Raw genomic sequence first — 14336 nt, 5'->3', positions numbered from 1 at the left:
AGCTGAAAACTTCATGCTTGACACGAGATACCATTGGAGTACAAGGGCCAACAATAGAGCAATGACTTTCTCCCTCCTATTGACAATCATTGACATGTAAAAATATGTTTGAAGTTAGTGAATACATTTAATGAATTGGACTTAAATGTGACGCTTAGTTAAGCGCAACGTATTACATACCTCCAGAGTTTTCACCCATATGCTGCCAGGGTAAATTTGCTGCCGGGGGTGTAAAGCTTAGTACTTGATGAGCTGGGGGAGCAAACATAACAGCTTTCATTTCAATGCAGAGTATTGCATATTTAGTAATGAAACAATAATTGAACAGTGCAAAGCTAATGGAATGTACAACACACCTCAACACCTTTCATCCAGAAACTGCTGCAGCGAATCCCATCAAGTGTCCTAGTGAAAAACAGATTATGATTAAAGGATTCATCATCTTAAAGTCAGCATGAAATCAAATTTTACAATTTGTATTTTTATATGTAATATTGTAGTGTTTATGTAAATGATTCATCTGTGCACTTCATTTTTTTTTTTATTCATGTACCCTTATAATCTTTAATCAAATACATTACCCTTCCCTCCCCCCTCGAAACGACTTCTCTTCCAGTCATGTGCAATGGCGTGAGGGCGTGGCAACTCCCCTCAAACATTAGTCTGCTATGAGCAGAGATGGAGGTGAGGAGAGCTAGAGTAAAACCCTGCTCCTCTATTCAATATTCCCTTTCACTTGGAAATACATCACAACACTGGAGAAAAGCCGTTTGTAACTTCCGGTTCATGCCGACTTTAAATAGAAGCAATAGTTTCCAAGACAAAAAACTTCACAAATAACATCACTTACTTGTACTCAAACTCTTGGCGGATTCTGGATTACTGGGGAGAAACCTGGTTCTGAGGAAGAGGAAACAGAAATTTGATAATAATAATAATAATAATAATAATAATAATAATAATAATAATGAATGAAAGAGTCCGTAATCCACAATGAACAGACAAATAAATTACACAGATGAAATAAAGGAAAATCAAATGTACAAGTCAGACCCATTTACCTGCTCCCTTCATGAACTTAAAATTATGTTTCTCCCTGGTGCTGTGTGGAGGTGTGCAGCGGATGGCTAAATTGTTCGCTTGTCTTTTTTGCGGAGGTTAAATGGGGGCCAATGGCACATGCCCTTCGCTGAGCCACACTTGCGGAACCACTGCAAATGGCAGATCCTCCTTGTTGATAAACTGAACAATGTGAAGCATCTAAAATAGAAGACACATTAGCATAAAGTATACTTTTTGATTCATTTTTTTCAGGCAAAATCAACAACATTAAAATGCTCACCCCTTCGAAAAAGCAGTAATTTTCACAAGTGGATCAACAGAAAACCATGTTCAGACAAACAAAATCATATAAACAACCTATATACATCGTTATTTTTGTAAGAAAACACCAAAAGTTAAACTACCGCTAAGTCTTTCTAGATGTAACGTTTGGCTAACGTTACCTACTGTAGCTAGATGCATTTCAACATGTAGCAACGTTAGAACATGCTTGAACTCAGTGTGTAAAAAAGGTGAACAGCATGTGGTCGCGAACACTGTAATCTAGACTAGCAGCATAATTATGTTTAGTTAGAAAACAACACAAGTTATACTACTATAAAACTCAAGTCTTTCTTGTCGTGTAGATTTTGCTAACGTTACCATTCCCACGTAACGCTAGGCGGCAGAATAATTGTCCGTAGTTCAGGAACTGTAACGTTAGTTAATTCGACTGACCAATACTATCTTAAACCACATGTACTCACACTTGTACAAACATACGTTACAGTTAAACATACTTAGAAGAAGAAAAAAACTCAACGCCAGGAAGAAACCAAGTAGCTAACGTTAGCCTAGCTATGTCAGAAACTTTGCAAACAAGACTAACTTACTTTAGCTTGACTAGTTAGGCAAGAACAGATTTTAAGAAGAAGTACTAAAAACAATGTCAAAAATGAACATAGTAATATTGCATTACACAAAAAGGCAAAATGTACTTACTTAAAAGATCGTATACTTCCTCTCTCCAAATACTGAAACAACCGTGTGACGAGACGAGTTATCTGCTTCAGTTTTTTAGGTGCTGCCCCTCTCGACCGGTGGAGGTACTTCTCTGTTTGTGCTTTAACACTTTCTTAAACATTTGTACAGGTCGCAAAACTCGCAATTGCAAACTGCAAAGTAATCCCTTATTCATGTAAAAGGTAAAATAAATTTTAAAAAATGAGCTTGTAAAACAATGAAAGACAGAGAGACAAAATATTTCTAAATATTTCACTTTATCCTTCAGGTCAAAACAGAGATTTTCATGTTTCTCATAGACATTACCATGGTTGCTAATTAATAAAAAAAATATAAAGCAAACCCAAGATTTTGGCCAAGTTGCAGATGTCTTTCCCTGTTCACTGATTTCAGGCATTGGTGAAAAATCTAAATTGTTCATACCATGAATGAAATATTTATTTTAAAAACTAATCAGAATCAGAAAGATATTTATTGCAAAGTACGTTTTAGAAAAATGAATCCTTTTTGGTCTACTGGGCCCCCCCAAACCCAAAAAAATGCAGTTTTTCCTAAATAACTACCTGAACCGTGGCACCGAGGATGAAGAAATTTTTATGGTATGTTGGTCTACTAGACTTTTACAGAAAAATTTCGTTTGGTCCCCGGGGGACCATAACTTTTGAAAACATAGGTTCAAATTTGATTTCTTTATGTCATTATGTTCCTTGGATTATGCCGATTCTGGCGATATCTCATTTGTCATTTTATAACAATGTGACTGTCCACCATATTGAAGCAAATGGTAAAAAAATTTTTTGCTACTCCTCCTTCAAATCTTGCTCAATTTTGCCCAAGGTTTGCTCAGATGATCTTTGGACCAAGCCGCACAGAAATGACTGAATAGATTTTTGATATTCGCTACCGTTACCGATAGCCTGTGTTTGTTGCCTTATGCTAGTTAGCTTAGCATAATAATTAGTTAGCATGCTAACCAGATACCATTTTTTCTAATGTGGCTCTTCAGCTATCAGGATAACCATAAGCTACATTAGCATTAAGCTCATTCATACACTGAAGCCTCTCCTGAGTGGCGCAAGTTGCTAAGCCACATGTTATGAATCCCGAACCATTCCGGTCGTGGGTTCGAATCCTGTGTGGAACATGCCCAGACTGCAAGAGGTACTGTGGCCTTAAGTGGTGGAAGAGTTGTTTTAGTTCCACAAATTATGTGTATCTGAGAAATTAATTTGTTCTGTGAGGTAAGAAGTTAAGAAGAATACTTTGGTTAATAAAGTTTCTTATAAAGTTTTGAAAGCAAAGTATTTTTAGCTACTTTTTGAACCCAGGGAACCATTGGAGGGCTTGGCCCCTGTGAGGCTGCTTGCAGCTTTAATTTGATTTGGTATTGTACCTGGCTAGTAAAATTAAAAAAAAAATCTCCATAAAAGCATCTAATGCACCATTCCTAAATATGTATTTTAGATACATATCTCAGTTTACTTATTGTAGAAACTAAATCCAAATTAATCCATCCATGACCCGGTTTAGCAGATTTACCTTTCCTGGTGGAATCAATACATATTTCTATTGATGATCACCTTGGTTATTGTTTGGGTTTAGAGCACATTTTTTGGTTTAAAAAATTACATTACGTTCCTTGAAATTGACCCGGAACTTTGGCCGAATCAAGCAGATTATCAGGAGGCACAGGCAACCATGCAATGAAAGTAGTCAATGATCACGCCGAGAGAGGAGTGGCTCTGATTCAAGAATACAGTGGCTATCTCACACACTCTGAAGAACAATTGCAGTTTCTTCTTCATGTGGTGGAAGATCACCGACGGATCTATCCAGACTGCAAAAAGTCAACACTGGCTGCTGAGCATCAGAAATGAGGGATTGTTGAAAACTTTGTGCTTTTTTGAGATTGTTGTCATTGTTGTCATGTCAGTGTTGCTCTGATTTCAATAAAATGTAGTTCATTTGCAGCAACTTTTAATATTACTTGCATATCACAATAACGCCGCACAGCTTAACATAGGCAATCTTCCACATGATTGAGCTACCTCTAAATATCATTTTTTTTGTCAACATTTTTGCATATTTCTAATTTTGAAGTTAAAAGGAACAGTTTAAAAGGTTAAGACACTAACATTTTGCAAAAAAAAAAAAAAAAATGGACTTGATAAGGACCACCCTACTGCGCACATATATTCAAACGCACATAACTATACTGCCCTACAAAGCAAAAAGGCAGTAACTACGCAGAGTGCAGAACTGAGAAAAATGACTTTAAAGTTATCCTGTCATCCAGCCTAAGTAGTTGTAGGTAGATTATTGGACATGTGGCTGTTTTGTTACTTTATATTAGCTTATTCTTTGTACATATCAATCCTCATATTTAATTTGATATTTTACCCCTATTTTGCAGTTACTGTATTCTTGCTTTGTATTACTTACCAAAAACGTGGCACCATACCAAGGAAAAAGGCAGTAACTACAGATTCTCCAAAAACTATTTTGCCACAACTTGGGCTCTGGGTGTGTTAGATAAACTGTATTTGAAATAATTGGAACCATTTGTTTTCCTGAACATGGATATACCAAACCCAAACTAATTTGACCATTTTAGGTCAATATTTTCCACCCGGAAAGCTGTTCTGGTGCTGAAACGGCTGCTTAAAGTCTCACATTGCTAAGCTGTATCAAGGTCCAAATGGGGACAATTTATTTTGAATAGGACCACATTATTATGTGTGAGTATTAGATTAATGTGTGTCTGGGGGTGTTTCTGTATCTCTAATGTAGTATCTGATATACCTACAAATCACATTAATGTTAAAGCACTGCAAAACAACTTTTCTTTGGAGTAATATAGGCAAGTTAAACTCCAATTCAACAGAGCAAAACAAAATAATTTTGCCTAAGTGTTTCTAAGGCTTTTCAAACTCTTATGATGCTAACTAAGATAAACAAGTTGATGATTTTATATGGTGCAGTATCTGTTTCAGTAGGTTTATAAACACAAAGTACTAAATGAAATAAATACATGGGACAGATATTTCAAATTAGTAAACATACATTTAATAATAGATTGTACATAGATCATATATATATATATATATATATATATATATATATATATATATATAAATAAAATGATAATAATAATAATAATAATAATAAAAATAATTGATGAACACCACATTTCATTTGGTTATTACTCCTCATCCTCCACAACATTGCTCACAGGCAGGGAATACCAGAACACCCTCCTGTTTGGTGGCATGAGAGGACAAAGATGACAGATGATGTCTCTCTTCTTGACCTCCTCAACCCCTCTATTCTGTGGTCGCAAAAGAGTGGGCACCTTCAGCAAGAACTTCTTCATGAGGAAGTCCAATTCCATAAATTCATTCTCCATATGGGATAGTTTGTAAAAGAGGCTCTTGGAGCCACGCCGCACCTGTATCTCCACCATCTCCCCAAGCTTTGGTGCTTGCGCTTTCTTGACCTTGACGGTGGAGTGGCCATCCCTCCAATCTAGCACATTGGCATTCTCCAATTTGACAACATCCACCTTCCTGGAGTTGGAGCTCTCCACAACACTCACAAAGTCCTCGAAGTCGTAGACCACACCACCTGGACGGCTCCTCATTTGCTGCTCGACACCATGGTGGAAACTGTCTGCACTCATGAATGTGTGTCCCCTCTCAAAAAACTTTAGTGTGATGTCCTCCTGTGAAATGGTGTCACTGTTCACAAGAGTGACGAGTGAGGATAGAAGGCACCAGTTCTTATTCTGTGCACTGCAGTTGTCCACCCAGAATATGGTGTGGCGTACATCCCGCTCCTTCTCCAATGCAGTTGTGTATGCTGATGTAATTTCTGCTGCACTTCGCCCAGCCACTCCCTCGTGCCACAATACAGAGATGGTGTTTTTTTTTTTTTTTTTTTTCCCCACTGAGGCAAATGTTTCGTGGTATGCCACGATGCGACGAGTAAATACTGCTGACTTGACTCCTGGCATGCGTGGCAGCATTATCACCTTCTGGAGGTCCACGCTCCGAACTGATGTCATGTCCGGCCAGTCCCTCTCTGCATCTGCCTGGTAGCTTTGGCGGCTCTCTAGGGCAGACTGCTTATGTTTGTTCCACCTTAGGCACTCTGGGCAATCTGAGCTTTCAGTCTCCCCTGTGTGGCAGTTCGCATGTTCAGCATGTTCCAAACAGTCCTCACATTGCTCCTCCCCAAGTTTGGCAAAGCTGATTTTTTTGTCTTTTACAATCTTCCTGTATGCTTCATAGGAGCAGACGTTTCCTTTATCCAGGTAGTCTGAATGCATCATCTTTATTGTGATGTCACTTGGCAGGTACCGTCGATTTGGGGCATGCTCCCGTCTGTAATGGCTCACACAAGGATGGAAGGACTCAATGTGGTCATCAAGTGTCTTCACGTCCATCTTGTTGACTGCAGCCTGCCTTCCTCTCTGGTCCTTGGATGGAACCAGTGGCCTGGTGTTCGACTTCCCCATCATGGAAATGACTAGATTGTCATTTTTAGGGTGATAGCCCAATGATGACAGGAAAAACATTTTGCAGACCTGTCTTGGCTCTCCTTTCTGGTTTTGCAGCCGGTAGATGAATGAGCGGCCACGGCGACTTTCTGGGCCGGTTGTTGTTCTTTTGGTTGGCATTGGGGTAACTGAGTAAAACATCCATGATCGTCTTTCTGTGTAGGTCATCTCCCAGTATTGACTCCATATCTCCCTCCGTCTTTCCTCTGAAATATGGTCTGTACACCTTCTTCGACATTTGGCACCACATGGCTCTCTCATTGGTGGTCGACGTGATTCCACATTAGGCTGTGGCCCTGGCTGGGGCTCTGGCTGGGGCTCTGGCTGGGGCTCTGGCTGTGGCCCTGGCTGTGGCTCTGGCTGGGGCTCTGGCTGTGGCTCTGGCTGGGGCTCTGGCTGGGGCTCTGGCTGGGGCTGTGGCTCTGGCTGGGGCTCTGGCTGGGGCTCTGGCTGTGGCCCTGGCTGGGGCTCTGGTTGAGGCTCTGGCTGGGGCTCTGGCTGGGGCTCTGGCTCTTGAACTTGTTCCCCTGTGTCTCCAAGTTCCACTTCAGTCTGTGTCATCGTAGGGGTTGGGACATAATCTAGGTCTGTAATGTCATCGTATAAGCTGTCCACGCTGGAGGTATCCAGTAAAGTGTCCAGGATGGTCCACTCCATTTCTTCAGCGGGGGGCAGGTCTTGCTGCCTCTTTGATGGAATACCTACATGTGTATCTTAAATGAAAAAGAGAGAATATTAGTAGCATGAATGTAAATCCACATCTGTCTGTGTACTGCAACAAATTATTATTATTATTATTATTAGTAGTAGTAGTAGTATTATTATATGGACCTACAGGACAACATCTTCACTCTGATCAAAATATGTATATTGATGTCTGTATATCATAATATTTTATTGTACAGGGAATAACTTCAATTAGGTCCATGACAAAATAATGCATGAATTAGGCTAACACAATAATAAATTAATAATTTTGCACCCTTGAAAATGAAGAAAGAAAAGCCAACACACAAAAACTCAGCCTGGCTTCATAAGTTACATTAGGCCGATAGGATAAAACATAGAAGCTTGCAGTCATGCAGAGGGACAACATTTTCATAGGTTAATATAATTAAGGGAAATCCAAATTAAATATCTAATTTTATATTCAGAAGAAGAAACCGTGCAATAAATAAATGCTTAGGAATAGGAACCAATGTGTTTGAGCCTGAGAGCTAAGGGGGGCGTAAATACCTGCCGGCTCGCTCTGCAGAAGTTTGTTTTTGTTGAAAGCATGGATGCTTACAGTAAAGAGAAAGATGTCAGTTTTGCTCACAACTCGCTAACTTCTCTAAACAGCGGACATAGTCTTCAAACAGCGGCCGCAAAGAGAGTGTGTGTTTTAAGTTGAACAGACACCTGTCACGTTAAAGAATAACTGTTACACTGATAGCTGTGTTTATGGATTATACGGTTATATTCTCCTGCTGGACAACAACGCCGTGAATGATTAGCCTATGAAAAAAGAAGATGCCGTTCATGTAGGCCAATAAGAGCGAAGAAGATCATGCTGGATGTTATGGGATAGCCTGATGCCTTTAGAAGTTTTACCTCCGCCTAAAGGTTATCTTTTGGTGCTGTTTCTGTCTGTCTGTTCGTTAAGATAACTCGAAAAGTACTGTACGGATTTGGATGACATTTTCGGACAACATGGGTATTAGGACAAGGAACAGATGACTACATTATGGTGGTGATCCGGGACATTTGGAATTTGTATTGCCTCAGTGACCTATTAGGCTACCTTGACAGAGGTTAGTGCTCTCCGAGTGCTTTTCTAGTTATTGAATATTTTTCCACCGCTAGTTGGATTATAACTTTGTGACATGAACAACAAAATGATGACATGGCATCGGCGATGATGTAAAGTTACAGAGGATAAAGTTACAGCTAGGAGCAGGGAGGATCAGGGGCAGGTAAGCAAAGCTATTTAAAACATCGCCTGTCAATTAGCATAATGCTATCTGAATGGACCTCTGAGAGGAAGTTCCGCCCTAGCGGCTGATGGGTGTTTATATTGTGATAGCCTAGCCTCTAAATGTTTAATCTGTCACTGTTACTTACCATTCTCCGGGTATTTTCTTTTCAACGCCAGTTCGACCATCTTCTTTCCCCGACTTTGTGCCATCTCAAACAAAATTTGTGTGAAGTTAGAAGGGTGAAATCGCAAATGTTAAAACCGTCCCGTGAGGATGCCGCGAAATCAGCTGTGTTTGTTCACCATGGCAACAGTAACTTCACTGCGCAGCAACACGGTTATTTTTTTGTTAGGTAAAACATAGCAAGAACACAGTAATGGATGTTACTGTACTCATGCTTTGTTTCACTAGGGCTTTTTGCAGTTACTGTACAAACGACTACCATTTTTCTCCAAAACGACACACATTTGAGATAAGATGTTTTGTCACATAACAAAGGATGCCTTGAATGTCATGAAAATGATAATAACTCATTTTTGACCAAAAATGCAGTTACTGCCTTTTTGCTTTGTAGGGCAGTATAGAACCAATTCTTAATGCGCATGTGAACGCCATCAGCGTTTATCACAGGTTTGCGTTTAAAGTCTGTGTAGAGAGAATGTGTCGTCTTGGGGAAAGCGGTCATATAGGGATTGTCAAAGTTTTTTTTTTTTTTCTTTTTTCGTCATCTACTGAATTTTTCGTCAACGATACCAGGGACACCGAAACACCGGGGAACATGAAATTTGGTGGGCATGTAGCCCCACTAGACTTTTACGGAAAAATTTCGTTTGGTCCCCGGGGGCCACTCCCCCCCCCGCGCTGGGCCCCCCCAAACCCAAAAAATTCAGTTTTTCCTAAATAACTACCTGAACCGTGGCACCGAGGATGAAGAAATGTGTATGGTATGTTGCTCTTAAGGGCCCACATCAACCTAGCCAATAATCGATTGTCAAAGGTTTTTTTTTTCTTTTTTTCGTCATCTACTGAATTTTTCGTCAACGATACCAGGGACACCGAAACACCGGGGAACATGAAATTTGGTGGGCATGTAGCCCCACTAGACTTTTACGGAAAAATTTCGTTTGGTCCCCGGGGGCCACTCCCCCCCCCCGCGCTGGGCCCCCCCAAACCCAAAAAATGCAGTTTTTCCTAAATAACTACTTGAACCGTGGCACCGAGGATGAAGAAATTTTTATGGTATGTTGCTCTTAAGGGCCCACATCAACCTAGCCCATAATCACTCATTTGTGATTTGCGCCCCTCCCATAAAAAATGAAAATGCAATATTATTCTGCTTTAATCGCCCCTATCTTCAGTTGAGATGTTCAGAACTGCACCATATTTCATGTGTATGATTAACTTGACATCCTCTGGGGGTATGCTAAGTTTCGTAGAATTTCATCCATGGGGGGGGGTCTAAAATAAATTCATTTATGTGCACATTTAGTGACTGTACACTCATCGGCCTGTAGATGGTGGTGTTGAGCGAAGGGTTGCTGGTTTAGGATGATACTGTCACTAAGGTTGCCAACTGTCCCGAATTAGGCGGGACGTCCCGTATTTTGGGCCTAATTTATTTGTCCCGTGCGTGACCTCCCGTGTCCCGTTTTTTGACAAGCTGATAAACCACTGACTGATACAACAGCAACAGCAGCAGTGCTGACCACGACACTTGAGAATGATCACCGACACCTGTCATCATCCAATCACAGCTTTTTTAAATCACTGTTTTGAGATAAATCATTGTTTGATTTGCGAACATCCTCTGCCGTCTGGTCGCTTCCGCTTCAAGCCGGACTCGTCTCGTGCTAACGGTAATTTCCTTTCACTGTCCACGTTTTGATTTCGGCTAATCAATTTTGGCGAATGCAAACAACGTGATTATTGTTCATGAGTCTAACATCCAGCCACGCAAGAAAACATGTAATCTACCTGAGGGAATAATATGCTCAAAAAACATTTCTGATTATTATTAATGTTTTAAAGCTTTTAGAAAGTACATAGAAAGCTTTTGTAACATTATCTTAACTGTCACTTTTGATTAATGTAATGCATCCTTGCTGAATAAAAGTAGGCAATTACTTTCTTTTCTTTTTTTTTTCCAAAAAATAATCTTACTAACCCCAAACTTTTGAACTGTAAGCCTAGTGTATAATGTTAAAAAAGCTTTCTATTTTAGATAAATGCTGTTATTTTGAACTATGGTTTGTTTGTAATGTGACTTTTTTCATGTATGACATTAAAATTATTTTTTGAATTAAATACATAAATAGGTTAAGCAATACAAATGTGTTTATGTCTGATAACCTTTTAAACACAAACTTTTCTAAAATTGTTATGGCAAGAAAAAGTCAAGAATAAGATGATCAGGTGTTTCTGGCTGTTGTGATGATGCCATAATCATTTTGGACATGTCTGATCCTCTGATCTCATCCTGTGTATAAGCTTTGAATTTATGGTTGCTTAAATTGTATCCTATATCTGTGAATCAACAACATAAAATACAATGGTTGTGTAATCAGTTATTCTGAAGGATAATTAAATCATATAGTGCATTAAAACATGCTGAACTCATATTTGACTTAATCACACACAGACATCAACAATCCGCACATGAATCTCAACAATGGTGACAATCAAAAGTTTCATGTAGCAATGCATGTTGGGTTCATGATAGTATAAAACTCCCAGCTGCATGAATAAATAAATAAAACAATTATTACCACCATTGTTGAGTGTGCTGAGTGTTCATGTGCTAATTTTTGACATCTCTGTGTTTCTACATGACAGCTCTGTTTTTTTGGTTGTGCATGATGTGTTAAAAAAAATCACCCTTGAAACTCTTTGCTGTAGTTATAATGTGTTTATTAATGTAGCCATTAATAATCTGTAATGGTTGTAAGTCAGTTGTAGTTCTTGTGTTTCTCTATTTTCTGTTCTTGTGTTCGTCTTTCCTTTAGTGATTCTGCTTGTTAACAGCAGGTGTTCATCACTAATGCTCAAAAATTACTTACACAGCAAATTCCCCGATGTTAAATTAACACCGCTCTGTGTTTATATGGGAACCACCAGCAGAGTGACCAGCGCAAGTGTATTTCTTAGTTAACCGACGTGCGTCTGTGGAGGGAAAAGTCCGCTTTGCGTGGGTGCAAAATAGGAATGATACATGCGTCGGTGTACAAAGTCAATTGCGCTGGGTGCAAGATAGGGCCCTGAGTGTTAATTCAACACTGGGGATTTTGCTGTGTAGATTTATAAACTTAGAGAAATATAACACTCAGAATACTTCAGGCTAGAAAAAAAAAAAAAAAAAAAAAGAAACCGGTAACAAAACACAGGTGACAGGTGACGGTAACAGGTGTTCCTAATAATCCTTTAGGTGAGTGTATGTGTTGTGCTGTGTGTGTGTGTGTGTGTGTGTGTGTGTGTGCGTGTGTGTGCGCGCATGTGTGTGTGTATGAGTTAGACGACTTAGACGATGTTGTGTGCACCTCTGTATTTGTCTTCATTGTTGTACAGCTTTGATGTTAATATTTTGGTAAAAATTGTTAAGAGCCCAGGAAGAATAGCTGCTGCTTAATGGAGTAGCTAATGGGGATCTAAATAATAAACAATAATAATAAACAATCACCCGTGACAGTCCATGCAGCATTGTTCCTTACAACCACATAATTCTAAGACTGCAATTCGATGAACTTGATCCAGGAATCAGATTCCAAACAGCACCAGGCCACAGCCTGTTTGCAGACACACTCTATAATCCAGAAAAAGGTATGCAATTCAATTCATTCCATGTTGTTCAGTGCCTTCACAAACCAAGAGCTGCTTAGATTTCATTCAGAAATGAGCAGCTGACCCAGCCTCAGGTGACAAGCCCGAAAATCAGGTCCTGAATAGATCCTGATCGCAGATTCAGACAAAACAACGCCAATCTCTAAAACTTATCAAACGAAAATAAACAAACAAGCAAACATACAAACTATCCAAAATACTGTGTCATCAATTTAGATTTGGTGTGAACTGCTTGTACTTTTTATTTTTATTTTATTTTTTTACTACTGGCATCAGAGTTGCCAGTACATTACTGTTTTTTTTTTTTTTTTTTTCCTGTTAGCTTGTTTACTGTTTAAAAGTCTTGCGGTTGTGTAAACACTTTATTGTTTAGTGCAAATTAGCACATATTTAATACAGAGTTAATGCCTATGCAAATATGCCTTAAATTTACAGGCATTAAATTCACAGGCCATTAAATTACAGTGATAAATGCACTTTATTGATGGTCCCCCAACAGACATTCTACTGACTATAAGTAACTTTGCAACTACATGTCAAGTCTTTATTATACTAAACCAAACCCTAACAACTAACCCTAACTTAAAAGTCTACTAACAGTCTACTGCAGTCTACTAATACTCTGAGATTTGCAATGTAGTCGGACATGTAGTCGTTGCTTAACCCACCTTTTCAGACCTTAAAATTGTTGGTTGTTCTCCACATAGCAACATTGTGATCTGGGCCACATGTCAGCCAAGAGTAAAGAAATAAACCAGAACTGGACCTTATCTGAGCCACAAAATCTGTGTATATTAAATATGGAGTCATCTCAGCCTTAATAAGCCTGTTAACAAGCAGAATCACTGAAGGAAAGAAGAGAACAGAAAAAGAGACGAGCAGAAACACAAGAAGAGACTGAAGAGAAAATAAGACATTAAATCTGTGAAGATCTCAGCAGAGGATGATTAAGCAACTCCACAAACAGCATTACCAGCTTCACTTATTACTAACCAAATTGTCTTTATTTCTGTCAGACGTCTACATAAGTTCTTATTGAGAATTAACAAAGGTTTGACGCTGTTTCATTTGAAGTCACAAAAACGGTGATCAGTGTTTCTATTAGTTTGCCTTTTAACTTAGATTTCCCAACACTATAAACTGTTAACCTTTGCTGTAAAAAAAGGCCAAATTCTGACAATATCATACCATTTTCAATTAAACATTTCAATAACAACTTCTGTAGCTGTATGACATAAATAAAGTCATACTGGTTAATAATAAGTGTAATAATCTGTAATAGCTGGAAGTCAGTTGTATTTCTTGTGTTTCTCTATTTTCTGTCCGTGTTCCTCTTTCCTTCAGTGAATCTGCTTGTTAACAGCAGGTGTTCATCACTAATGCTCAACAATCACTTATATATTCACTTAATTATCTCACTGCAACACTGTCTCAATGTTACTTTTACTCTTTGTAGAGTGGATTTTCCTGTAGGGTTGAAAGGGTTAACAGTGTAAGATGAAATGACACACCCACTGAATGTATTTTAACAGTAAAAAACTGTAAGTTATAAAACAGGTACTGTTGCCAGTAGTTTACTGTAAAATATTTTTTTTTGGGTCACCATTGTGCTGAAGAGTAGAGCCTGTGCTTCAGTCCAGGAGAAGATCTTCAAACATTGATGATATGCTGCATGTTGCTTTATTTAGCAGGCAGTGACTGTGTAGTTGCTGCTCCAGATGAAATCTTTTTATGTACAATAGTTTTTTAGTGGTCTCAAATGAAATATGTTCACAATAATACTTTGCTCACATTATTAATGCATTATACATTTTAGTTAATACATTTAAATGACAGTTGGTCAATTTAAGGCAGTCGGTTTCTGCAAGTGAAATAACAGTGTATGAGAGAACGGTTCAGGTGAGTTTGTTTTATAAGTAGCT

The 14336-nt window shown here is 38.8% G+C and overlaps 1 long non-coding RNA gene across 1 annotated transcript; it reads right to left on the bottom strand.

Annotated features, from left to right (window-relative positions):
- On the bottom strand, positions 1-1117 carry LOC307167677. The gene is made up of 5 exons (XR_013822843.1): positions 1062-1117; positions 851-900; positions 355-405; positions 181-243; positions 1-76 (listed from the first exon to the last, which is right to left on the bottom strand). It is a non-coding gene; the product is annotated as an uncharacterized lncRNA (long non-coding RNA).
- Between the last annotated feature and the right edge of the window lie 13219 nt (positions 1118-14336).

This window comes from Squalius cephalus, assembly GCF_949319135.1.
Source record: "Squalius cephalus genome assembly, chromosome: 11".
Classification (NCBI taxonomy): Eukaryota; Metazoa; Chordata; class Actinopteri; order Cypriniformes; family Leuciscidae; genus Squalius; species Squalius cephalus.
Note: the sequence above shows the minus strand (reverse complement) of the source record. Positions and strands in the feature narration are given on the sequence as shown.